This window comes from Mus musculus, chromosome 5, assembly GCF_000001635.26.
Source record: "Mus musculus strain C57BL/6J chromosome 5, GRCm38.p6 C57BL/6J".
NCBI classification, from domain to species: Eukaryota; Metazoa; Chordata; class Mammalia; order Rodentia; family Muridae; genus Mus; species Mus musculus.
This window is the reverse complement of record NC_000071.6, coordinates 13,125,915-13,153,217: the sequence shown is the minus strand read 5'-3', so window position 1 is coordinate 13,153,217 and position 27,303 is coordinate 13,125,915. Positions and strand designations below refer to the sequence as shown.

The window sequence follows — 27,303 nt, the reverse complement described above, 5'->3', positions numbered from 1 at the left end:
TACGCATCTATTAAAGAGGCAAGTTAGTTTGTGATATATTCAAATGTACAATGTAAATTCGTTTCCCACTATTATTCAAAATAATTTTTTTCAATTACATTTTCTTATCCTTGATAGAAAACTCTGGAAAAGTCAATGAATTCTCTACTCTTTTAAGATGATAGTATGAACCTTGAACAAATGTTAATTTAGTATTAGAATGCAAATTTTCAATTAAGATGAACTTCATACAATGTCAGAGCTTATCACATCTGCTTGTTTTTAATAATCTGATGAGGAGGTTCTGGATGAAGATAGAGGCAGTCAGTTGTTCCTATGGACTGCCTTTGTGCAGGATTTAGAAGCTGCAGCAGAGCATTTCTGCTCTTGGATTATGGGATTATTGTGGTAAAGTTAATGGGAGCAGCATCTGACAATTATTCTGCAAAGATCCTCCTGAAACCCCCCATTCCCTCACATCCTATATTTCATTCTGGAACATGTTTCACAACATAGGTGGGATGTGTTTAGAAATGTTCACCAAATCTCCCTATGGCAATTCAGCAGATTAATTTCAAATTTCAAATTTTGTGTGGATTTTTTTGTGTAGTTGATGTTTCAATATTAGAGTATGTTATATAATTTTCACATTCTACATCCTGAGAAACAGAATACTAAGTTGCTTCACACACCATGAAACCTGGGGTTGAGAAATTTAAGCAATATTGTGAGATACAATGTATCTTTTTATTTGCCAAATGTAATTGTTGTCTTAAAGGCCTACTGCTGAATAAATTCACCTATTTTTATTCTTTATAAACTCTGGCTGGTACAACACAGCTGTTCTGGCTTAAACTCCTCACCAAGCTGACCAATTCAGTCTCCCCTCTCTGGGCTTCTCACTAAATTACTCTGCTTGCCCTCTAACTCTGGCAATTTGTTCTAATCTTCAGGCTTCTTCTTATTCTCTGGTCCCTTTTTTCTTCACTTTTGTCTAGTTTGATCTCTCTGCAAATGTTCTCTGTAAAATCATTCATTCTGCTAAATCTTTCTCTAATTTCTCACTATGCCCCTCCATTAGAATCCACTTTCAAATATGACCGCTTCCTTCTACAAATTAACCTTACCTACATTGTTTGGGATGAAAAGTGAGTACTATACTTTAGCCAGGAAGATTAAAGGCATGCTTGTATTTCAGCCAGATCACACAGACCTATAAGGTCTTTGGATGTGATCCCTTGCTAGAACAGCTATGTTTCTGGATTAAAATTCTTCTACAATACAGATCTCTTTAACACCTTTAGAAACAAGATCCATGAACCATACCTTGAGGCCATGACACCGTACTCTGAACTGTGTATACATCTATGCAGATCCTTTTATGATCCAGCTTCTATTGTGTGGGAAGCTACTTTCCACTTTTGGTATGTTCCAGCATCATTGGTCTTGACATTTTTGAAGTTCTTTCCCTTTCCTTACCTTCTAGCTTATACAGTTTCTCTGCCAGATACAACCTTCCTTTTCTCTTCTTTATGCAGCTTGCCCAGTGAAGTAGTATTCGAAACAACTGCTTTCTGAATGTCAAAAAGGCTTCCCATATGAAATATTTCCTATAGTATTTTCACATATAGTAGTAGATCTTTTATCTAATGATCTGTCTAAATTTCTGTCTGTCCTCAACCTATTTTGAAACCAAACCAAGTACCCAATATTCTACATATGAAACCCTTTAGAACAAATAAGTTATATATTTTATGTAGATTACCTCTGGTGAGATCAAATTTTACTGACAATTCTGAAAGGACAGTAAATTGAAAATTATCTTTTCCAAGAAACTTATTTATGAATCAGGAATGTGTAGGCCCATAGAGAAGAAAGCCATCCTGTGCAGGCAATCAGCATCACATTATAAGGTTCAACCTCTCTTTTGTTATATCTTGGAAGATTTTTTAAATTCCTTATTTGTGCAAAGCTTTGAGCAAGGTCATTTGGCATGGTGCCAACACACAGAGCCCTCATCCCAGCTCCCTAAGATCTCACAGATGTGACCAGGCTGTGCCAGGACCACCTGGGAGTCATTCCTGAGTGGGAAGACTGTCTTATTTATGTAAAGGTCACAGCTACAATCCACAGCAGGTGTTTAGTTTGCTGCATTTAAGGTCATTCATTACAAAGGCACTTTTCGAAGTTCCTAGATGCAGTGCAGCCTAGCTCTTTCTCTAACGCTTAGGATACAAGGCGATGTGAATTTGCATTGCTCCCCCTCTTTTATTTTTATCAGCTGTTTAAGTTGATCATGTTCTCTTATCTATAGATGCACTGCAGGTCTTCTCAGGATATATACTACAAATAATGAATGAGGGAACAAAAACCAAACCAAATCTATTCCCAGTCGAGAAGAATGATTTCAGAATAGCATTGCTGCTCAGCAGATGCAGATCTCTTACCTTCACGTTCAGTAAAAATTACAGGTTTAAAAATCTGCTTCTCAGTGGTGTTTGTTTGTTTTATACAGAGAGAATTAGTACTGATTTTTGTTTGTTTGTTTAAAAATGTATTTCCTAGTTTGCTTCTAAACCATAAAATATTCTTATTATTTAAACACGTCAAAAAATGTACACTTAGTTTTCAAGTTCACCTCATGATTATACAGACTTATAATAAAATCTTAGGTAATTTTCTCCTTTTCTCTCACCTATCTCTAGTCTACCTACCTATCTACCTATCTATCTATCTATCTATCTATCTATCTATCTATCTATCTATCTATCATCTACCTATCATCTATCAATTATCTACCTACCTATCTACATCTGTCTATATCAATATCTACCTCTCCCTTTCTCTCATTTTATCTTATTTTCTCTATCAGTACCTAAGAATAAATAAAATGGTCAATTTTTAGGAAATTTTTGGCTTTATGAGGCTGAGGAAACAAGAGAAATATAAATTTTAAAATAGGAATAAGTTGAAAAGAGAAACACGCTGCATAATTTCAAAAGAATCTACGTGTTTTCTCTTCAGAGGTTTTGAAGCCTTCTGTCATTTTCCTGGAAGCCTGCGCTTATGCACATAGATGGCTAAATATGGCTGAATGACTGCCTGCCTCCTCCTGAAGACCTTCTCATTAGTCCTGCTGTGCCATTTGAGTGTAGCTCTGTGTAATCTGTAAAGAATGTTTTAGTCATGAGCCTGCACCTTACAGTGATTTCATCCGTATACAGTTTCTGTGAGCTTTGCTGGTTTGAACAGAAGAAACGATTTGACCATCTGAATAAAATAAAATGTCACCATTAAATTAGTTTTTTGTAGCTTAAGGTATGTGTAATGATATTTTCCCAGCAGCTGCTTTCTGTTGGGTTTAAAGCTTAGGAAAAGCTTTGCATCTGATACATAATAATAAAATACAGGTTGTGTTACTTCCTTCTTTTGTGTCTCAAACATAAGGAAAGTTTTTGTGCTCTTACATGGCAACCAACAGTCATTAAGAATATTTTTGCTGCTGTTGTTAACCTAAATCATTGTCCACATCTGCTAAAGTAGGTAAATATGGAAAATCTTTTTAGAAAAGTAAAAGCATTCTTCTGGTATCTGAGAATGTAGCCTGGATAAATTTCTTGACTTTTTTCAGTTGGAATCAATTCTACCCATAAAGTGATCAATTATTTATGGCAAATACAATGTCTCTGTGATGAATTTGCTGATATTACCAGAAAGCAAGTTCTCCCAGGGACCCGAAGTGAATGATTTCACTTCACAACTATGCTTAAAGCTGTGTATATTTTTAGGAATGTAAGTATTTTAAAACATCATGTTACAAATGATGCAAAATCATGATTCTCTGTGTTAACTAGATTTCTTTCATAGTTTTTATTGAAACTTGTAATAAGACTAAAACAAAGCATATTGAATATATGCTTTCTCAATAAAAAAAAGAAAGGTCCTTACATACATGATTAAAATAGTGAACAAATATTCACCAGTTATTAAATTTTCTGTTAGATATTCTTAGAATGAACCTATATTGAGTGAAAAACTAGGTTTTTGCTTAAGTATTTGACATTCTATGGTATTTATAACTTATAGCATGTGTGTCTTTTTTCCTATTATCAAAATTCATTAGCATTGAAAAGGTGGCTTAGTGGGCCAGTAAGGTGCTGGCTATTGGTAGAAGGAGAGAGTCAATTCATGCAAGCTGTCTTCTGCCTTCATACACACAAGTGGCCCACAAAACACACACACACACACACACACACACACACACACACACACACACAGATACACACCACACACATACATATATTTGTAAATGTGATTAAAATGATTTCAGGTAGAATTAAAAGTACACATTTTTCTCTATTTAATGTGCTTTTTGAAAAACTTCCATTAATTAATTAATCCAGGTTAATATTCCTAACACAAAATACATTTTTAGTCTAGATTATAAGGTTATATGAGAAAACTTTCAAGATACAAATTAGGTCCTATAAATAAATCTGATAGTTCTAAAATTTTCTTGAACAAACAAAAGACATCTTAAATGTAAACCTCTGGGAGGGGAGACCAAACACATGGATGCTTGCTATGGGAGAACCTCACCTTACTGTGATGAGTGACTTCAGGTAAGGACCAAAGATGTTGCATTTAAAAATAATGCTACTGGTTCACTTGGAAAACGTAACTCTTCTACATAAAAGAACTAATGCTTAGCAGTGAGCCTCAATTCTAACATAGTAAGAACTACAAGACTTCTGCAATTGACTTAATTTCAAAACTTCCTCTTGAGCCATAAGTCTTCTCATAGTCACCAGAAAGAGCAACCTAGGAGTAAAAAAAAGCCTTTCATAACCTTGTCCCCATCCACTCATTAGTTTGCCTAAGATTTTAATTCTTTCTCCTTATAGACTACCCTTGACATCTTTTTTATAATTGGATTTCACATACAAAATTATTTGGGTCAAAGGGAAAAATAGATTATGATTCTCTGCTGGCTTGCAACCAATAGGTTGAGTATAAGAAAGAGGGGGAAAGACATAGATATATTTAATCAGCATTCCAATAAGCACATAAAAGGGCCAGATGAGCAATTGTGATGTTATAATTGTGTAATACAACACTTTGAGGTTCATGTTCAATAATACATACTAAAGGTAATAAAATAAAAATAAAGAAAATAAAACCAGTCAGAAAGACACGAAGTTTAAATCATTTCCCACTATCTCTCATGATTTTCCTTTTCTGTCAAGGGTCATAAAGTATTAATATTTATGAGTTGCCTTGAAGGCAAACAGATATTAAATCTCACTGTTGTTCTCCTTCAATGGTATTTCCTCTCAGTCATCAGTGACTGCTTGACACAATATCACTTTAAAAGATAGAAAAATTTCCTGACTCATCACATTGTTTCTCCGTTATTATACAGATGCATAAGGCTTTAAAAGGGTACAAAGAAATCCCTGAAGAAGGATGTTTATATATCTTTTTCTTCTTCAGTGCAAAGTTTTAAACAAAACATTTGAAGGAATACTTAACGTAATGCATCTTATTTTTCCATCGCAAAAAAATGAACACAGTGTGTAGGAAAAATCACAGACCTTGAAATTTATAGTAATGTTAAAAAGCGAAGCTTGTATTTATTGGACAATAATTCCTGTCTTTTGAAGGTTAAAAATAGAAATTGTGTTAGCAACCCATCCCAACGGCTTTATGTCCTCAAGAGAGCGAAGGAAACAAAAGCGTTATGAAATCTAGACCTGGAATTGCTTGAGTGCAATCAAAATCCCCAATTCCCCAGTCAAAAGAAGATAGTCTAAGCCAGCTCTCTCTCTCTCTCTCTCTCTCTCTCTCTCTTCTTTGTTTCTAGGGAAACATATTTTTATACATGAGACTGACTTGGGAAATCTTTTTTTAGATCCCTTTTTCCAACAAAACTTTGCTACTTGTAATTGTAAAGATTACACTTAGGCTCAAACTCCACAGTCACCTGACTCTCAGATCTCCCCTTCAATAGCTTAGGTTAATGATCGGGATCATTATTAATTCAACTCACCTGCCACTGATCACCAGACTAAATTTGATTTAATAGAGTTTTAAATGACTATCTCAATGAACAGTAGTAAGTAGCTCCTGAGATTATTTAACCTCAAATTGAGTGCCCGATGTGTAATAAAATATTAATTTATAGCCACAATAGAAAAGAAGGCACAGGTGGGAGTATGCATGCGATTACATAGCTAGGTAAGTAAAAAAAAGTAAATAAATAAAAATAAAAATAAAAATAAAATCTTTGCTAAGCAGAAGGAAGGCAGTATTTGAGCAGGACTCCAAGGCAGGGCTTCAGTTAAGTGTTCCATTACAGACAATCATTAAGGACAAACTTTTACAGGATGTAGATTTGGGGCAAGAAGTTGAGATACATACAGATGTAGACATTTAAAATAAATCGTAATTTTAAGAACTAAGCTAAAACTTACAAATGGTTTCTAGTTTTCCTTGTTCTGAGCCCAACAGTTCTATTTTTCCTCCTGAAATGCCCTCTACTGTCTTTCTCACTGTGTTTGCCAGGCCTCGTGGATAAGCTATGATCTTCCCCTTACAAACAAGGTTCTATGGTTTCCTGAGTTCAAATTGCCTTTAGAGCTCAATCAATTTTTTTGGTTAAATGTAAATTTTCATTCTGCAAATTGTCATACAGGTAGTAAACTTAGCCGTAAAGCACCTTTTTGACATTATTATGACAACTGCACCTTAAATCTGTGAGCACTCAGTCTAACTGAAACAAGGGTGCAGCACAAAACCAGCCCTGAACGGTATGATTAAGGAAGTTAAATCTCAAATTGAATGAAATACTGATGTTCAAGAAGGAAAACTGTGTGTCCACCATGGCAGATGGTGAAATTGACAGTCAGTTTTCGGATCTCTATCAGTGTAGGGTTATAATGACAAAGACAGTAGCCACGGCGTAGAAATTAGATTGTCCACTGACACTACTACACTGGACTTTGGAATTAAACAGGTTGCCTTTGGATTGCTTTGAGCTGTTATATGTATGCTATGTATAGAGATACTGGGATTAAAGAAAACCGCAAAGCTGTGTGAGCCCAAATATAGATTAAAACATAAAGTATCAGATTTCTTCTCTTCTGTTGGAAGTTTTCACCATGTTTTTGTCTTTAACAACTTTACTATTTTCCATAATTATAGTGAAAAATGGCCAAAATCATATACAGGAACAAACAACTTATGAAATATTAAAATTCCATATTCTTAATCAAGTATAATACAATGGATTGATTTCAATGGGAGTGATTGGATATTCAATGTCAGGATGGGAAAATATGAAACAAATTTCAAATGATAATTAGAAACCCTTGTATTATAAAAAAAATGGTATAAAAGATTGGCCTTAATAATAAAGTTTTAAGTGAGGAAAAAAAAGTAGAAAAAGCATACTTTAACCTTGCCACATGGAGGCAGACGTTAGTATGGTGGTAACTTTTCACACATTTATTGAAGTAAGGAAAAGCTGTCTGAAATGCACTTAGGTCAGGCTTTTGCAGGAACTCAGGGTTATGTTATGCTCTGCACTGCCTAGCGTTTCCCTCTCTATTAGGAAGCAGGGATATCTTGACTCACCTGTTCCTTATCGCTTGGCCTTGAAGCAGGACAGCTTTCTGATGTCCCTGGGTTTAATATATTGCTACAAACCAATATGGTTAGAGAATATAAAACAACACTCCCCACTTCCCTTAGCCGAACAAGCATTCATCGCAGTGTTTTTAGTGGAAACAGGGTTGAGAAGATTCAAATGATCCTTATATTGCAAATGGCATTAATGAGACACTAAACCTAAGAGGAGACCCTCATCATGACAAAAATAAAAAAAAAAAAGTGCTAGAAGAGTGAACCCAGAGATGCTCTCCTCAGTGTGCAGGCTGTTGCAGTGACTTGGGTCTATAGAGTGTCTAGGACAGGGGCTTGGCGGGGGTGGGGTGGGGGGGGAGGGTGGCATCTCTGCTTCATTCCCCAATTGCAGGGAGTTCTGGTGGGTGACATTCTTCCTCAGACAGTTCCTCCAAAGACTGCTCTTTTCTTTTGTTCACATAAGCAATTGCAGCCCTTCTTCCTAGAAGCTGCTTTTACACGTGACACTGTATCCTCTAGGTAGGAATAATAAGAATGCTGCCTCTTTGTTCCCCCTCAGGAGGGTGAGAGGGAATAAACTCAGAACCCAAAGGGGAGAGCAGAGGTAAATCATTACTGTTTGGCATTTATATAGTGTGTTTCCTCTGAAGATTGAGAAGCACATCGTAAAATGTTAATTAATAGCCACTATTCACCAACAGGTCCCCAGGGATTGCAAGTGCAGGTGATGGTGCCAACAGGATGCTTCTACCCTGGGAAAAGGGACGCCCCATCCACCCCAAGGATGACGAATATGTACAAAGGACCATGGGGAGTGGATGTTTATGTTGAGTTAAGACGGTCGCTCTCATTTAAAGACTCAAGCAGACTTAGTAAAATGTACTTTTTTTGTTTTGTTTTGTTTTTGTTTGTTTGTTTTTAAATGATCAAAACTTAAAAATAAAAAGGAATCCTTACAGGTATGTGAAAGGGAAAAAAAGCAGAGAAGGAAATTGAGAGGATGAAGGGAAAATACGATGAAACATCTGCGACATCATTTTTCTTGCTGAAGGTCTCTGATGGACTAGAGGCGCCAGAGTTCTGCCCCCTCCCCTCAGGAGTTCTGGGACTCAGGAGTGTTGGAGGTGAGTGGGGGTACAGTTCCTCTCACACCCTGTGAAGTTGCATGCACTCTGATTTTCCTTTCCTCTCTTTTTTTCCCCAACCCTCTTTTACTTCCTTCACTTCCACCTTGCCTTTTTCTCTTTTACTCAAAACCTACACTTGGCCTACCTCATCTGCTTTAGTGACTTTCTAAAATCTGATTTTGTAGCCAGTGTTTTATTCTGTAAGTTTGCTTGTATACTTGTTTGTCCATTTCGTGGAAGGGGTCTGTGAATGGGATGAATGGTTACAATGTTTTTGGCACTGAGTTTGGAGTGATGGCAGTTTGTTGGCTTGCTGTTGTAGAGCTTAAGAACTCATGTGAAACATACTATTTTCATATATATATATATATATATATATATATATATATATATATATATATATACACACACACATCCGAGCAAAAATGCATGTGTGAAAAGTAGTCATATAGATGCCATAATAGGTTTTACTGAGTTGCCCTTGACACTCTGACCTATCTCATTCAAATAAGATGAGAAAAAACTTCAAGGAGAGTTTGTGGTGGTGGTGGGGGTGGGGGGGAATCCATGCCATGTGCAACCCATGGATTATTTTGTAATGTGAAAGGTATTTGTTTACTTTCCCAATTATTTTGGAAGAGATTTGTTCCAAGAAAAATTTTATTAACTGATTCATGGAATGCCCATGGCTATGGATATATTTGTGTGGCATGGTAACTGATCGCTTCCTTGATCAAGGGGAGATGACCTAACTTTCTCACTTCTGCTTACCGAATACTCTTTTTTAATTTTTTTATTAGATATTTTCTTCATTTACATTTCAAATGCTATCCCAAAAGTCCCCCATACCCTCCCCGTGCCCTGCTCCCCTACCCACTCACTCCCATTTCTTGGTCCTGGTGTTCCACTGTACTGGGGCATATAAAGTTTGCTAGACCAAGGGCCTCTCTTTCCAATGATGGCCAACTAAGACCATATGCAGCTAGAGACATGAGCTCTGGGGATACTGATTAGTTTATATTGTTATTCCACCTATAGGGTTGCAGACCCCTTCAGCTCCTTGGGTACTTTCTCTTGCTCCTCCACTGGGGACTCTGTGTTCCATCCTATAGATGACTGTGAGCATCTACTTCTGTATTTGCCAGGTACTGGCAAAGCCTCACAGGAGACAGCTATATCAGGGTCCAAACCTTGTGGTTCTCTACAATGTTTAAACATTAATTTTATGGGGTGTGTTTATTCTTGTCAGTTTTCTATTTAGTTACCACAACAATCAAATAAAATACATGTGGATACACATAAAAACATATTTGCTAGAAATATGAGCTACTCAAAGTCTGTAGCTTTTCTTTCTTTTATTTTTTTTTTTAATTTCATTCATACTAAACACTGACCATATTCTTTCTCATACTACCCTTTCTTGATCTTTCACCAACACCTAACACTCTTGGGAACTTTTCCAAGGACATACTATAATGACACTTCCATATCAATGTTCATTGTGGCAGGATCCATGATAGCTAAGCTATAAAACAATCTAAGTGTCTAGTAACAGATGAATGAAGAAGATATCTGTTATGTGTGCAGTATGTAACACTTTTCAGCAAGAAAAATAAATGTACTTAAATGCAGGAAAACAGATACAACTGGAGATTATCATGTTAAGCAATTTAAGACAACCACAAGTAAATATTGCATTTATTCTCTCCTTTACAGTTCCTAGATTTGAATTAGATACATACCATCTGATAAACTGTATGATATATACATATACATATAATATATATATATATGTTACCACATATATTATGAAAGCAGAAGTAAATTTTATAAAGGGACAAAAAGAAATTCTTTAAGTTTTATGTATTTTTAGAATCTGGTAATAAATTAAAAAAATAATGGATAATTTCAGTACATCTTAGTTTTTCAAATGTAGAGAAATCAACCATGTCAGAATAGTCTATAAAGCATTCACCAGCAAGAAGTTGGTCATGTTAAACTTATTTGGAACATTTTCTCTGAACTTAACAAATTGCATGGATGCTTAATGTTTTCTAGACATTCAGATATGACTAAGTTAAAAGATACAAATACATTCTGTGATGCTGGGAATATAGTTTACCTATATTACAAGTAACATAATAAATATTAATATTGAAAAGAACACAAAGTGGGACAAAATAAAAGAGAGGAAGAAACACAGCTAGAAAAGACACACATTTTATTTATTCAGATTAAGAACTGCAGCTAGAACCCAAGGTAAGATGCTAACTGGTTCCATATCAACAGTTTACCTTGCTTTTAGTATGCTATCATTGGGTCAAGTTTTATGACACACAGGTAGGGCTATAATTAATACTATTCTGGTATCTGAAGGGGAAACAAAGAGATAAGTAATGTATGACCAGTTTTTAAGAAAATAAACTCTATCTTCAGCGACTTGAAGTTATTGTCATACAGATCTTTCTCTTGCTTGATAAGAGTCAGACCAATATGTAAGATTATTTATGACTATTGTGAAGGGTGTCATTTCCCTAATTTTCTTCTCAGCCTGTTTATCCTTTGAGTAGACAAAGGTTAATGACTTGTTTGAGTTAATTTTATATCCAGCCAGTTTGCTGAAGTTGTTTATCAGCCTTAAGGGTTCTCCAGTGAAATTTTGGGGGTCACTTAGGTATACTATATCATCTGCAAATAGTGATATTATGACTTCTTCCTTTCCATTTTGTATCCCTTTGATCTCCTTTTGTTGTATAATTGCTCTAGCTAGAACTTCAAGCAGTATATTGAATAGATAGGGAGAGAGTGGGCAGCCTTGTCTAAGCCCTAATTTTAGTGGGATTGCTTCATGTTTCCCTCCATTTTGATTGATGTTGGCTACTGGTTTGCTGTATATTGTTTTTAATTTATTTTGGTATGGGCCTTGAATTCCTGATCTTTTCAAAACGTTTACCATGAAGGGATATTGAACTTTGTCAAATTATTTTTTAGGACCTAATGAAATTATTATGTGGTTTTTATCTTTGAATTTATTTAGTGGATTACGTTGATGAATTTCCATATATTGAACCATCCCTGCATCCCTGAGATAAATCCTACTTGATCATGATGAATGATCGTTTTGATGTGTTCTTGGATTATTTTTGCAAGAATATTGGCTATATTTCTATCAATGTTCATAAGAGAAATTGGTCTGAAATTCTTGTTTGGTCTTTGTGTGGTTTAAGTATAAGTGTAATTGTGGCTTCATAGAACGAATTGGATAGTGTTCCTTCCGTTTCTATTTCCTAGAATAGTTTGAAGAGTAAATTCCAATTCAATTAATCATAGAGTTAGAAAGAGCAATTTGCAAATTCATTTGGAATAACAAAAAACCCAGGGAGGTGAAAAGTATTCTCAACAATAAAAGAACTTCTGGGGGAATCACCATCCTTGACCTCAAGTTGTATTACAGAGCAATAGTGATAAAAACTGTATGGTATTGGTACAGAGGCTGACAGGAAGATCAGTGGAAAAGAGTCGAAGACCCAGAAAAGAACCCACAAACCTATGGTCACTTGATATTTGACAAAGGAGCTAAAAACATCCAGTGGAAAAAAAAGACAGCATATTTAACAAATGGTTCTGGTTCAACTGGCAGTCAGCATGTAGAAGAATGCAAATCAACCCATTCTTATCTCTTTGTACAAAGCTCAAGTCCAAGTGGATCAAGGACCTCCACATAAAACCAGAGACACCGAAACTTATAGAGGAGAAAGTTGGAAAGAGCCTTGAAAACATGGGTCAGGGGAAATTTCCTGAACAGAACACCAGTAGCTTATGCTCTAAGATTATGACAGTATTGTAGATGGCAAGAAGTGCTTGTTGAAAGGATCCTGATATAGCTGTCTCCTGATAGTCCTTGCCAAAGCCTTACAAGTACAGAGCCAGAGGCTTGCAGCCACCCTTTGGACTGAGTGCAGGGTCCCCAGTGGAGTAGTTAGAGAAAGGAAGGAAGGAGTTGAAGGGGTTTGAAACTCATAGGAACAACAACAATATCAACCATCCTAACCCCCACCCTTGTCCAGAGCTCCCAGGGACTAAGCCACCAACCAAGGAGTATACATGTCTCCAGCTGTATATGTAGCAAAGAATGGTCTTATCAGGCATCAATTGGAGGAGAGACCCTTGGTCCTGTGAACGCTCGATGGATGCCCTAGTGTAGGGGAATTCGAGGGTGGGAGTGGGTGGGTGGGTGGAGGAACACCTTCATAGAAGCAGGGCATAGGCAGATGGGGTAGGGGTTTTCTGGGGGAGAGGGTTAGGAACCGGGAAAGGGGATAACATTTGTAATATAAATAAAGAAAATATCCAATTAAAAAATCTAAATTCTATTAAAACATTTATTAACATTTGTGTTTAAGCATGTCTAATTCTCAATGTTCCTATGCAAGTAAAATTCATTATGGAACAATGCATAACATACAGCTTGTAACTATGATTAAGAATTCTCCTTGGTGTGTTTACATGAATTACTCAATAATGCAAATGACATAAAACTGTGTTAAAATATCCAGTACCTCAGTAAGTTTCAGTAAAAGGTAAACATAGTTGAAAAAGCATCACACAAAAATTAACAAAGATTAGCATCCGTCTGTTGATGACATTCTGAATTTATATGTGTTTCTCATCAATTTGTGTAAGAACAGAAGAAACAATGTCTATTGGTGTTTAGACTATTGCTCCACATGCACACAGGTGTAACTATGTTGAATGTATGAATAAAAATCAAAATCATATATTACTATGGTTTTAGTCTATGTGCATATCCAAAGTCATTACAAGCGTAAATGGCAAAAATGCCAAAGAATGGGAGGAAAAATAGATATAGCAGTTCCCCAAAGTCATTCAGTTACTGATCGATTCTCAAAGCACATGCTCAAAACTGACATGCTATGTTCCCCAAGGGAACTTCTTGAGCCTGGCACCTCTTATGGCAAGTCTCCTGTAGCTCCCAACCCAATTATCACCCTCTTCCTCAGTTATGTAACTCCAAAATTCCGAATGAACAGTTAAGTGTCCCAGGGTTGGGATCACATGCTTCTGGTTGAAGTATTCACATTACACTGGTTTATTGGTTGAGGGAGATTTTCCATTTGTTAAACTGTATCTAGACATCGGTCACAAGAGAGACCCCTCTCTGCCTGCATTTGCTCACACCTTCTAGTGTCGGCTCTCTATGGGACTTGGAGAAAACTGAGCACTTTGGCAATTCTAAAAATAATCAGTCCATTAGTATTGAGTTTCTTTCCTGAATACAGCAAGGTGTTCTTTCTCCCTCCTCAATCGCAGCCACCCTCCCACCACGCTCTAAGATCTATTATATTCAAAACACAATGGGAACTTCACTAACTTACTGTTTTCACCCCAAAGCTTGAGGTCATGAAATATAATTGCATATAAAATTACATAGTGAACTTTCCATAACTTAGCAATGCTACTTTTCTACTTCAAAGGTGGTAAATGTAGACTTTGGCAAACAGAATCTATGATCTATGGAATAAATGCACAAAACATTTGAATTTACTAATTAAGAACATATCATTTCAATAACAATTATTTTATGGATTTATAAAACAGATATAGAAAAATAGATAATGTAGATTTCAAAGGATTATGAAAATGATCTGTTATTAGTTCAATAATTCTGGTTACAAGACAAGAATACTTATAAGAACTAATCTAAAGTGCTACACTTAATAAAATTTCATTTATCCATTTTCTTTTGTAAATTAACATCCAACAGAAATTATTTCAAATAGTCTACTCTTAAAATAACTAGCATTGTTATACCTAGAATTAATGTTAAAACTGTTGTTTAGCACTAGGTATAGGAAAATGTTCTTTATGTTTCATGAATTTATGGGGTTATGCAGAGTGGTAAGACATTTTTTTGATTAACAACCTCATGGATAAAATGGTGATTATAAAGAATTAACTATTGGTTTTCTCATCAAACAGTTCTTACCATGTTCCTTAAGCAATTTTTCATTTCTTATCTCTCGTTGGGTTCATGGAAAATTAATTAGTACCTACAAAAGGAAATGGACTCAAATATTTTGTTAAAAATCCCCCCTTTACAACCACTCTCAGAACAATAAAATTGTTCTACTGAGATTCTTTTTCATGCTAAGATAACACTTTGAGTGGGGTCTGTTTTGGGGGACTGTAAGGGGAGAAACCTGGGGTGCTTTAAGGTTAATGGACAGTGATTAAGGTTAATGGCTGAGTGCTTAAGGTTAAGTGCTGTATTTACATAGCTGCCAATTCACCAAAAAAAGAAAAGGTCCTTATGTCTATCAATCAGTTTCAGCTAATAGTCAATTAAACACCAAATGGAAGATAGGGACTTAAAGACCCTTCAACCTGATTTTATAGGATACAAATGTCAATTTTTTGATCGAAAAACATTTACCAGACATCTGCTTGGTCATGGCTGCAAGACACACAGAGGTAAAAGTGATTTAGTCTGTGCTCAGAAAGATTAGCATTTTATTGGGAATAGAAGTAGGTATGAAATACATCAGGAACAGAAATCTCTGAAATAAATCACACCCAGAGCATGAAAAGACAATCTCAGGCTAGATTTCATGGAGTGAGACAGTATATTTAAATAAACCTTAGAATAAAAGCTTTCCAAAGAGCAATATTTCATTCTTTTAAAAATGTATACAATTCTAAACAAAACAAGCATGAATCATTGATGACATTGAAATATATATTATTCTGAGCTACTTCTATTGCAATTGAACAAAAATACTAATAAACAAGACACTCAGGAGGAATGCACAATGCCCCCTTTCAAACAACAAGCTCATGATGAATTGAAAGTCAGCACAATTCAAGGAGCCCAAGAATAGCTCAATTAGTGTGGTAACTTTGAAGTCAATGTAAACTTTCTGAGCCTAGCCAAAGCTTCAAGGTTTGGTCTAGTGAAAAGATTTGGATACCCAGCAGTAATCCAAGGCAAACTCTCCCTAGTCTGTAATTGGACACATGATTAATTATATGGATGGATTTTCCTGAAGCAAGACGAATGTTCATCTCTGCAGAAGCCACTGAGAACAAGAGCTTCACACATGAAAGAGCTTTATATCTGGCCAGGGAGCTTCATGGGCCTCTCTTAATTTTTTCACTCTCTCCAACCTCATGAAAAATTTTAGAGAAAAAGTATACTGGGGTGGGGAATCTGGGGTAATGGGCTTCAAAGGGATGCCTGCACTGAGGAAACACTGACAATGAAGCACACCGGTGATAAGTGAATGTGTGAAAGGTTCTGATGTATACTTCATTTGCTAAGGCTAGTCTGTTGCTTAGTGTCCTGCTTTGTTTTCCATTGCTATGATAAGGTAACAACTAGAAGCATTTTAGAAAGGAGAGATTTTCCTTAACTCTTTCATGTACAGCCCATCCAGAAGTGAAGTCAGGACAGGATCTAACATCGGGACCCTGAAGAGAGCAACAGAAGCACAGACCATGGAGGGAGGAACAGTGCTTAGCAGTGTGTTCTCCAGGTTCAAGGCTAACTACCTTTCTTACATTTTCCAGGACCAACTATGCAAGGATGGCATATCCCACAGTGATCTGGGACCTCAAACATCAATCATCTATCATTAATCAAGAAAATGTCCTACTGGGTGAGCTGATGGAAGTATTTTCTTTTATTAATGCTTTCAAACATGTTTAAGTGAAAGATTTTTTTTTCTCTTTCTTCCCTGAACTTCTAAATATCATGCTCTGCTATAGTTGAAAGCCTTTCTACTTTGATTTAATTATTATTCCTCTGTGTGTGTATGTGTATGTGTGTGTGTTGTGCAAATATATACATACAACCTGGTAAGTACAGTTTTTCTGTTTTTGTTTGTATGATTACAGGACTTACCATTCTACACTGGACAACAAATAAGGGGTGCAAGTGGTTTCATCTCTGCGAGAGGCTAGTTTTTCTCTTACAGAAGTTCCCCCACTAGAAAATCGACCACAGGCAATTAAGGAATGCTGGGAAATGAGAATTAACCTCTTACAGCAATGAGATTCCTTATTGGAATCATTTTCTCAATTGATGCTCCTTCATTCCAGATGACCATACCTTTCGTCAAATTGAAAAAGAAAATCGCCTAACCAACATACTTAGATTAAAACCACTTAGAGTATAAAAAGACAAAGCTATTTTGGAATGGGTAGTAAAAAAAAAAAGTACCAGGGAAACTCAGAAGGTGCAGCTCACTTGGCAGGCAGAAGACGTGACAGGGTTCAGCTCATCTCCTGGACCCAGGCCTGTCTGGGACAGAGATCAAAGATGGAGGGAATCCACTGGCAACCAGCTCTGGACTTGAATCTTAGATCTAAGAAATTTTTATACAACTGGTTAAATAACTACTGAAAATCAAAATGTTCTGAATCTAAACGACCTTACTACTTAAATGTAAATTCCCCCAAAGTTTTAGAAATCCGTTTATTAAATGATGTCCCATCAAAGAGTGTTTTTCCACATCCTGTGCCGTGTTCAACTGGCTTTCCTTTCAGGACCTAGCAGTGACTGTTATGCCAAAACAATGAGCTTCAGAATATGGAATTAATGGAAAAAAAAAAGAGAGAAACAAGACAAGAAATAAATCCTTGTAAGAGCATGGAGTGTTTTGCGTGGATGCTCTGCTATTGGCAGAAATTCAATTTTGGGAAAATCAAAAGCCAGGAAAAAAAAAAGAATGAAAAAAGTGGAGAAGTCACCCCTGGATTGGGAGAGGAGTGAGGAGTGACTAGAGAGTTTCTAAAGAAAATTTCATGACACTTAGTATTTGCTAAGGAAAAGTTCTGTTTGTATACCCACACTGTCAGGAGAGAACGCCCACAGAAGCACGGGGACAGGCTGACTACATGCCTGTGACCACCTATGGCATTTCATAGACAAAGGATGGAGTGGAAATTTCATGTATTTCTACAAATTTTCCAAAGATTTATAGTTTAAGTAGTAAAATAATAATGCAAGGCAATTGTAATTAATTATTCTATCACTTTAAATAATATTTGAAATGGTTTCAATTTTTCTTATTACCAAAAAGCATCAAGATGAATTACGTTTACTTTTCGCACTTAATTATATTGCACTATGCCCATTTCATTATGGTGACTATATATTGACAGACTAAAAATTGCCTTAATAGATTAAAGCAAATTTTTGTCCATTACACTATCAGAAATACATTTTAATTCCTTAACTTGTAATAAACATTTAAGAGAAGAAAATACAAATACCTGAAAGAATTAATGCTATAGTTTTTCAACATTCAAATAACCTGGGGGATATTTAGTTATTCTCAAGAATAGTTTACTTTTATGACACTGACTTTGTCATTAGAATTCAGTATAAAATTATGAATAATTAGCACACATTTTTATGAGAGTAACATATCAAAGTTTATTTCAAAATTGCTTTATTTCCTCTTTTGAGTCACTATATCTGAAGACATATTTGGTAATATTTTTAAAATTAGAAGACAAACTGTATCGCATCATTTATTTTAAAAATTCAATTTTATAAGTGAAAGCACTGAAGCAGAGCTTTTAGTGTTAGTGCAACTCTGTTGCTATAAAATGCATAATGACCTCATGCTACTTGGTAGAGGAAGGGTGTGTTTCACAGTGTGCTTCCAGATAGCACCATTGAAGGAATGAGAGCTGGAACTCAAGACAGGAGCTTGAATTGGGAATAGAGGAGTGCATCTTACTCTTTCAATATCTGTGGATCACTCCACTACCATTTTGAGAGCCCAGGCCCACAAACCAAGAGATATCACAACTCACAATACACTTGACCTTCCCATATCAATAAGCAATAACTAAGTGCCTCACAGACATGCCCACAGACCATCCACTGGAGGTTATTCCTCAACTAGATTTTCCTTCTTTCTAGATGGGCCAAAGTGACAACCCAAGCTAACTATTGCATGACTGTACAAGTACAAGCAATGTTCCTCCCTAAACTACTCCTTCCTGAGAGTCTGATATTTACTTGATTATTGTGACTAAGTCCTTCCAAAGTCTTACAACAAAAACAATAAGATTAAATATTTTGTAGGAAAATTTACCAATGATAAAAAGTGGCCCTTAGCCTGCTACAAATTAATCAAGATAGGCAGAAGAGTAAATATTTGGTAGGAACCCTAGTAAGGGGTTTCCCTGAATATAATCCATCATTACAAAACATGCCTACATTTCAAAAAAAATGAGGCTTCACATATAGTGTCTTCTCTACCTTAACACAACTGTGTCTGCTTGTGTCTAAGCTTCAGGGATGAAAGCACAGAGCTTCTCTGAGTAGACATGATAAATGGTAGATTTTATTAGCTGGCCAATTTTAGGAAACTTAAAAATTTAGGAAACTCCATTGCTACAACATGTTTTCATATTTCTAGTAAAGGGGCTAAGGTTTAGTGAGTTTTTTGTTCAGGACACCACCTAAAGGACACTATTTAAACCAAACAAGTTTTATAATAATCTAAAAGAATGTTCATAGTTTTCAGAACAATATTTTTGAAATGGCTAAAAATATCATTCTCCATATCCTCTATTTGACCTACAATTCTGTCCTCTATGTTATGCTTCATATAGCTATACTTTTGCTTAGATTTACACAATAAGTAATGTAACAATCCACTGTTACTACATCAACAGAGAATTCCAAGTGATTACCATAAGGTGGCAAAACTAACGAGAGACAAAGTAATCCAAGTAACAAATGTTTTAATGCTTGTGATATGACTTTTACTTAAGGAGTCATGTGTTAGTTGCTCATGACTATAAACACATCTGTGGCGATTTGTATTCCCCAAAGGCTGATAGGGAGTGCTTTTATTAGAAGGTGTGGCCTTGTTAGAGGAACTCTATCACTGGGTGAAGGCTTTGGTGTTTCAAGTACTCAAGGCAGTTCCTTTGTCATCCTCTCTTCCTATTGCCTGCCATCTGGGTATAGAACTCCTGGCTTCCTCTCCAGCACCATGTCTGCCTCCATGCTACCATGTTTCTTGCCATGATGATAATGAACTAAACCTCTGAACTGTAAGACAGCTCCAATTACATATTTCTCCTTTAAAAGAGTTATTATGGTGTCTCTTCATAGCAACAGAAATTCTACCTAAGACCTACTCATTCTATAGGTGAGATAGAAGGATAAGGAGGTTGGCATAAATAAGGTACATATCAGAACTTGTTTTAGAAGACAAAAACACGAATGTAATAAAGTAAAATTAAAAGTACAACAATTTAGCATAGTATTTTAAGAAATTTATGTTCAAATCATTATTTCTGAATATGTAGTAGAAATATTACCAAATAGAGAACTTTACAAATAGATCTTCATTGTCCCATGTACATTTCTATACATCAAAAGCAAACTTTTCATTATATTACCATAATAATGAAATCTTAAAACATAGCAATGAACCTTAGTATGAAATACATTATTTCTGGTAGATGAAGCAATTTTGAACTTGCATAAAAATGCCAAAATAGTATGTTTCTCTCCCAAAATAGGATTGCATTATATAAATACAAAGCACAACAACACTAATGCTTTCTGGTCAGGTCTAGCACACACATAAATTACATATGTTCATGTTGTGGTTTAAAAAGGAAACATTCCTCAGAGGGATGTGTGCTGCCTGCCTGGTCTTCAATGTAGTGTTGAGGTCAAGTGTTGATAGGATTCAAAGGGCTGTACCTTCATCAGTGGATTAGTTCACTGAGGAATTCAGTACCAAGTGGAATCTAGGAAAGGGAGTCTAAGTGATGGAAGTAGATCACTGGCATCAAAGGCATAATTTTTGTGTGTCGTGACTCTGTTTGTTCCTCAGCTTAAAACAGGTGGGACCCTTGGCTTCACTTTAAGCGCTCTGCCATTGGCCTCAGCCACAGTACAAGCCTACAAGAATGGAACAAACAACTTTGGAGAAAAAACTCTGAAATCATAAGTTGAAATGAATCTTTCCTTCTTTGAGTTTCTCAGTCATTTTGCTATGATAATGTAAAACTAACGCAACTCAACCTTGAACCTTATGATGAAACAGAATTAATAGTTAAGGCTTAGGATCGCTTTAATAAATTTAATAAGCTACAATTCAATTTCCATCACAATGTACAGGTTTATAGCTTTTAATATTATATTTGTCATTTGTATAGATGTTTACTGGTCTAATATTCAAAAAAGCCTTAGAAATAAAGAGATCTAGTGTATAAAATGAAAACAAAAATCTAATTTTTCTAGAAAATGAAAAAATTAGACATGTTTCCTAATTAAGACTCCTTTATAAAATTAGTGCATTCATTCATATATATTCTTTTACCTTAGAAAAAAACAAGACTGCATATAGAATCATATCACTCAAATTAAATGTTATTTAGTGAAAATAGCTATAGTCATGATGAGATTTCCTTTCATCCTAATTTAAGCAAGCAAAAACAAATCTTACTGACTTCTTCATGGGATAGTTGGGAGCAAAGGCATGTAAGTTAATGTTTTATGTAAACTTTAAGAAATATTTTGTAATAGTAGCAAATAACTTCTTTACAGTGCCAATGGTGTGTGAGACTTAGTGGTATACTGGGACCAGTCTGAGACTTTACTTTTGGGGACTCACTTGTAGGATGTAAGAATTGTGTGTTGTGGTAACTTTGTTTTGTTTTGAAAATTGTTCAATCAATTTTCATCGATAACTCATTACTAACTACCATCAACTAAATATGAATTATCCACAAGCTTCTAAATTGGGAAATGATTTTAGAATTATTTCTTTAGTCAGAAACAGAGTTATTCACTTAAACTTATGCTTGTGAACTGAATCTGATCTCAAGCATTATATGCAGGCCAAACATTCCAAAAAAATATTGAACCAAAGGAGAAATACTATTATGTTTTATGAAATATAACATAAATTATGCCAAATATTTAATCATATACTACATATTAAATCCATTTATAAGCCTTGCAAGAGCTTATTTGTATGTCTATTTCTTGTCTTAAAGTTCAAATTCTAAAATTCTCTCCAAAATCATTTTGATACGATCATATGCCAAGTGGATATTCTTTTCATCCTGAAAGCAAGACTATACTTCTCCAGCAGCACACCATGTTTTCATTTCATGCTCACTACTCCACAGAATCTTAGTTTGATAATTCAGTAAAATGTAAGTACAGATACAAAAATAAGTGCATAATTAATAGTACTTGACTTATATAAGAACAACTGATTGTAACAGGACTGAAATACTATTTTCAAGAAAAAAATTGGTGCAAAATTAAGGTGTATTAATACTTGCCACTATAAGTAAGGTTTCACTACCAAAATTTTGACAGAAGTATAATAGAGTCTAACCATTCCCTGTTATTTCCTTCCAAAGACAAAGTTTATATGATTAACAATAAAACAGATGTTGGTTACTAATAAGATGCCTCTCTGAATTCTTACTTACATGCATCTGAAACATCTATTCTGAGCACACAGCCATGACAATGTGCTCCTAAATATAATTTAAAACTTCAAAGTCATGCTTGTGGAGGGGAATGCAAATTTCAAGAAACCTAGAAAGAAGTGAAATCTTTAATACAAAACAGGGTTGAAACCAAAACTTTTAGATGTTGGTTATAGATATGGGCAGAAATCTGGCTTGTGTCAGGGAACAGAGCCTGCAGTGCACCATGCAAAGAATGGATGATAAGGTCGATTGATTTCTATGGTTACTGTTTTGGGATCTAAGATGAATGAAACTGTGAGAATGAGCATAGACAAGAGACTTCTCCAGATCAGGGTTCTCAATATTTCTCTGAAGTAAGAGAAAGAAGTAACTAACAGAAAAACCATCTCTAGTGTTACAGAGAGATTGGAATGTGATGTCAGGAGAAAGGAATTGGAGAGAAAAGTGACACAGGAGACAGAGAAAGAAAGAAATGGGGAAGATGGGGTAGAAAGGAGAAATTAAAGAGATGAATGGAGAAGAGTGGACAGGGATTATGAGAAAAGATGAGAAAATAGGGAGTGGAGGGAGAGAAAAGGGAGGGGATAGGAAAGTATTCTGAAAACAGGAAGGACAGGAGAGGGGAAAAAAGAATGTGGTGGAAGGATGGAAGAATGGAAAAGGAAGGAAGAATGGAAGGGACGGAGGGAGGGAGGGAGGGGGGAGGGAGGGAGGGAGGGAGGGAGGGAGGGAGGGAGAGAGGGAGGGGAGAGGGAGGGCAGAAGAGGAGAAGAGGACAAGGGAGCAGAGAGGAAAGGGAGGTAGAGAGGAGGAAGGTAGAGAGAGAAAAAGGAAGAAAAAGAGGAGAGAGAAGGGGATGGGAGAGAAGAGAAAAAGGGAAAGAAAGAACAAAGAGAAGACAAAGTGATAGGAACAGAAGAGAAAAGGGGAGGGAAAGCACAGAATGAGACACCCAAAATGGATTCATGACGATAAGATTGGACTCATGGAGTGAGCTCATTGATCTTTTCACTGAGAATCGTGACAGAAAATCTTGACCGATGTTTTAAGGTAACCACCAATCCTTAAAGCTGAAAGGTATCTGGAACTTTCAGATGTCTTTCCCATGTGTTCATTCTTTCAAGACTTGAAGATTAATTTTTAAAAATCACCTTTTCCTTCACTGTGTTAAAGATCTGAGAATAGACTCTAGCTTTATGCATGCCAATCATATTTAAAAATATTCATCAAATAAGTCACATCAAGCCAAAGAAACAAAGGAGAGTTTATAGTCATTTCCTGTTGTAGAGAGAATGAGTAAGATGGGCTTCAAATTTAAATTAAGTTATTTCTGCTCCTTTCCTCCACTTTTCCTGTATCATAGGTATACAAAAGCAAACAGTGTTCTAACTTAAAGGTTTTGTCATGTGACCTAAGGAGAGTAAAACACAGCTCCTTGAGTATGATTATTTTGTTTAAATTTCATAATGAATATAAAGACTCACACTTTAAAAATTATATCTTGAATTACAAGATATTTCTATTGTGAATATTTTATGTTTCTTTGTTAAACAAACAATTTGTGTTATATTCATTCTGTCCATCTTAGAAAAACATGTTTCGTCAAATAAATGAATGATCTACCTGGTATTCCTCCTGAATAGCTAAGGTGTTAAATATCATTGATGATAATCCTCAACTCATTTTCTTGATCTTGAAGATAGAGATGGCTTTTGATGACCATAAATGAGCTGCTATTGTTATTAGTTACCCTCCTGACAGATCCTCTGGCCTGCCTAGATATATCTTGAAGAGACCAAATTCTCAAACCCTCAGATTAACAGAAACACCTATTTAGCAACTGAGAAATTATGGAAGGATTACATTGTCCTGTGACTTCTCAGATATAGTTATAAGTTTGATTTTGCATACAATAAAAGCTTGAAAAGTAGCATGGAGTCTAAGTGCCCAGTGATGATGTAACAGTCTAAAATCATACGCACTGTTTGGCATTCAAACATATTGCTGGATTAACAACTTTCACTATTAATCTCTTTCAAAATTTATGTAGTTTCAATGTAGTAGCCTGAGGTAGAGTTGACTTTGCTCAGAGAAAGAAAGGGCTTGTTACAGGAGAGGACTCATTGGAAGCAAGTTGAGAAGATCAGACACAAGGCAAAACTAATATGAACACACATTTCAGAGTTCACAGGCTTTGAACAACTGGGAAATTTCTGTGTTATTCTATTCATATTTATGAATGGGTATAGGAACACTGAATTCTTTATTGGGCTACAAGGACTGGACTTGAAAGTAGAGTCTTGTGTTCAATTCATTTTAGACACACAGTTACTTTTATTCAATGAGTCCTAGCTTTAGTGGTAAGTTTCTAATTCAGAGCCGAAAGCTGTGAACATAGTAATGCATGGGGCATGTAGGACTCTGTGAACGATGCCAAGAGATTCTTATACTGCCTTCCCTTTGAGTGAGCAGTAGGACCTCCTTTGGTGGCATTTGATAGCATATTGCTCCACACTTATGATCTGAATCCCTTGATTATAAGTAAAAATGTTGTTATTATTAAGTTATTTATATGTTGATTTAAGTATAAAGAGAAAAAGGGTTAAGAGATAAAAAATTTGATATAACTTATGATTCTCAAAAAAAAACCCAAAACCCTCCTTTCTCCAGAAATATAGACATCTCCTATAAATTATCATATTGTTTGCATTATTTAACTCATTACATTACATTGCAATCAAATTATATTTGAAAATATGTAGTAATAAACTAAAAGGTGAAATATACATATTTCAGTAAATGGTTAAGAGGTCATATTTAAGTATTGTGTAATTTACAAATGGATTAAATTTCAACATGTATTATCAAAATTTAAAGTCAGTCAAAAAGAATAATTAAAAATTTAAAAGATAGACAGTATTGATGTTTTTCAGCATAGATCATATTTAAGACAACTATAACAAAGTCATTGTTGTATACATTTTCGATGACTAAATTGATTATCCTGATTATCTCCACTCAACAGAATTCTTCACTGTAATTTACTTCTAGGTGAAAAAATTGAGTTTTTTTTTCCACAACAGAACAATGCCTTTGCCTTTGTATTGCTAATATATAGCTAGCATTTAATCATTATGATCTTAAAACATCAAACCTTTCCTCCCCTGTACCACCTTTCCCCAGACAGCCTCTCAAAAGTTGATTAAATTAACTGAAAGTCAAGCAAAGACTGTGTCGTCTAACTATTTGGATAAAGAGTGAAATTTTCATTCATCATCCACATGCTCTCAGTTATTGGTGTGATGGATTTTTTTCCCACTTGATTTTTTTTCCTTTCCTAAGCCAAATATAATAACTGATATTTTGTTATCATACTGAAATAACAATCACAATGTGTTAAAAATGTGCAATATGGACTGCTCAGTTTTTATTATACTTTGAAAGGCAAATGAATAAATCAAGAAGACGCAAACCTAAATGCAGTGCTGAAGTAGGTCCAGCCTTTGAAATTGGCTTCCTATTAATCATGTGGCTGACCTTTTCATTAAGGGGCACTTGTCGGAATCAGTGACTCAGTTACAGCATTCATATGTGTGAACTGTACTCTGTAGCATTCATATACTGAGGAAGGCACAGTGAAATTAGAATCTCTCCCTGTAGGGGGTAGCCATTGACCGCTATTCAATGCCAACAGTTGTTGGTTAGAGCATTCCATGAAGAATGACTTGAAACTGCATTTACTCCACCATCAGCAATGTCAAATCCAATCCTTAAAGAAATATATTTAACTAAAAGTAATTAATTAAACCTCTCATAGCAGCAACTTTATCCTGGCTAAATCATTTCTGAAAATACACAAAGGAGCCATCAAGGCTCTACTGTCATGGTTTTTAAATCATCATTTACAATGAGGTCCATCTATAATAGTCAAAAAAGAAAAGCGAAGCATTGGCCAGTGGGAATGAGTTAAGAAAATACAATCGTATTGTGTCTGTGTTTTCTTATGTACTGTATGCATGCAAATCATATGGTGATGGTAATGGTTTCCAGACTGTATCTTCAAATACATAAAAACTACATTTAAAGAACTTTAAAGAAACTACAGATAGAAATGATGTACTGACAGTCTTTATTGCATTCTTTTACAATTTGATCATGTTTGGCAATATTTGAGGGATTAACTTTTTAACTTGACTCTTCATCAGAGCGTATGTTGTATATGTATTTCCTATACAGAGTGTCACACATTTGAACAGCAAACACATTCTTTTACATTGGCTGACATTTCACCTGAAAGTCCACCACAGTCAGCTTGTTAACACAATCGAGATATATAGTGTAGTAGTAAAAAGATTCCCTGTTGCGGAGTAAAATTCAGAGCAGGGCTCAAGGAACATGGCTTGACTTAGATCGCATCTGAACTTGAAGTTCAAACATAGTTTAGTGGTGAATCCAAAGTTGTAAATGCAAAGTAAACGCAATGTGGAGGCTGCTTTAAACCGAGCATGAAAGAGCAAAAAGTCACAGTTGAGATTTCCTACATCTGGTTTCAATATCTCTTCCTAGGCTATTAGACAAATGACCTTTGGTTTTAGTTTGTTTCTCTTAAAATTGCATTATCATTGTCAGTGAAACTACAATCTAAAACCAGTTTTAGTTTTTAAGATAACTTCTTTACTGTGTCAGAGCTCAAGGAAGAATTTGTTAAGCAAAACTCCCAGGAAAATTCCTTACATTGATGTCTCAAGAAGGATGTAACACTAGTCAGGCATGAAAGTTGAAATCCCATTTCAAGTAGGGTAGTTTCTTCTGTTTTCTGAGCACTGTGACAGTACCCTTGTCACCAGCGTTTTTGACAGTAGTAAAGGATATTTCGCACAGAAATAGCAGTTAATACGCCAGGCTACAGGAACGAATTAGCATTGTTATTAGCGCCACATTTCAGTCCACCAGACCTTTTGAATCAGGAGTCACTTGTGGAGTATTTAAGCTGCAGTGACAGTTCCGGGACACTGCAAAATGAGCTGAGACACTGAGCGAAACT

The 27,303-nt window shown here is 35.5% G+C and overlaps 1 protein-coding gene and 1 long non-coding RNA gene across 2 annotated transcripts in view; one reads left to right on the top strand and one right to left on the bottom strand.

Annotated features, from left to right (window-relative positions):
- The window catches only part of Sema3a (sema domain, immunoglobulin domain (Ig), short basic domain, secreted, (semaphorin) 3A), a 478,664-nt gene that overhangs the window by 450,268 nt on the left and 1,093 nt on the right, over nucleotides 1–27,303 (bottom strand). The gene's annotated exons all lie outside the window — the stretch shown is intronic.
- On the top strand, nucleotides 8,561–16,901 carry Gm52804. The gene is made up of 3 exons (XR_003955865.1): nucleotides 8,561–8,747; nucleotides 16,338–16,426; nucleotides 16,665–16,901. It is a non-coding gene; the product is annotated as a predicted gene, 52804 (long non-coding RNA).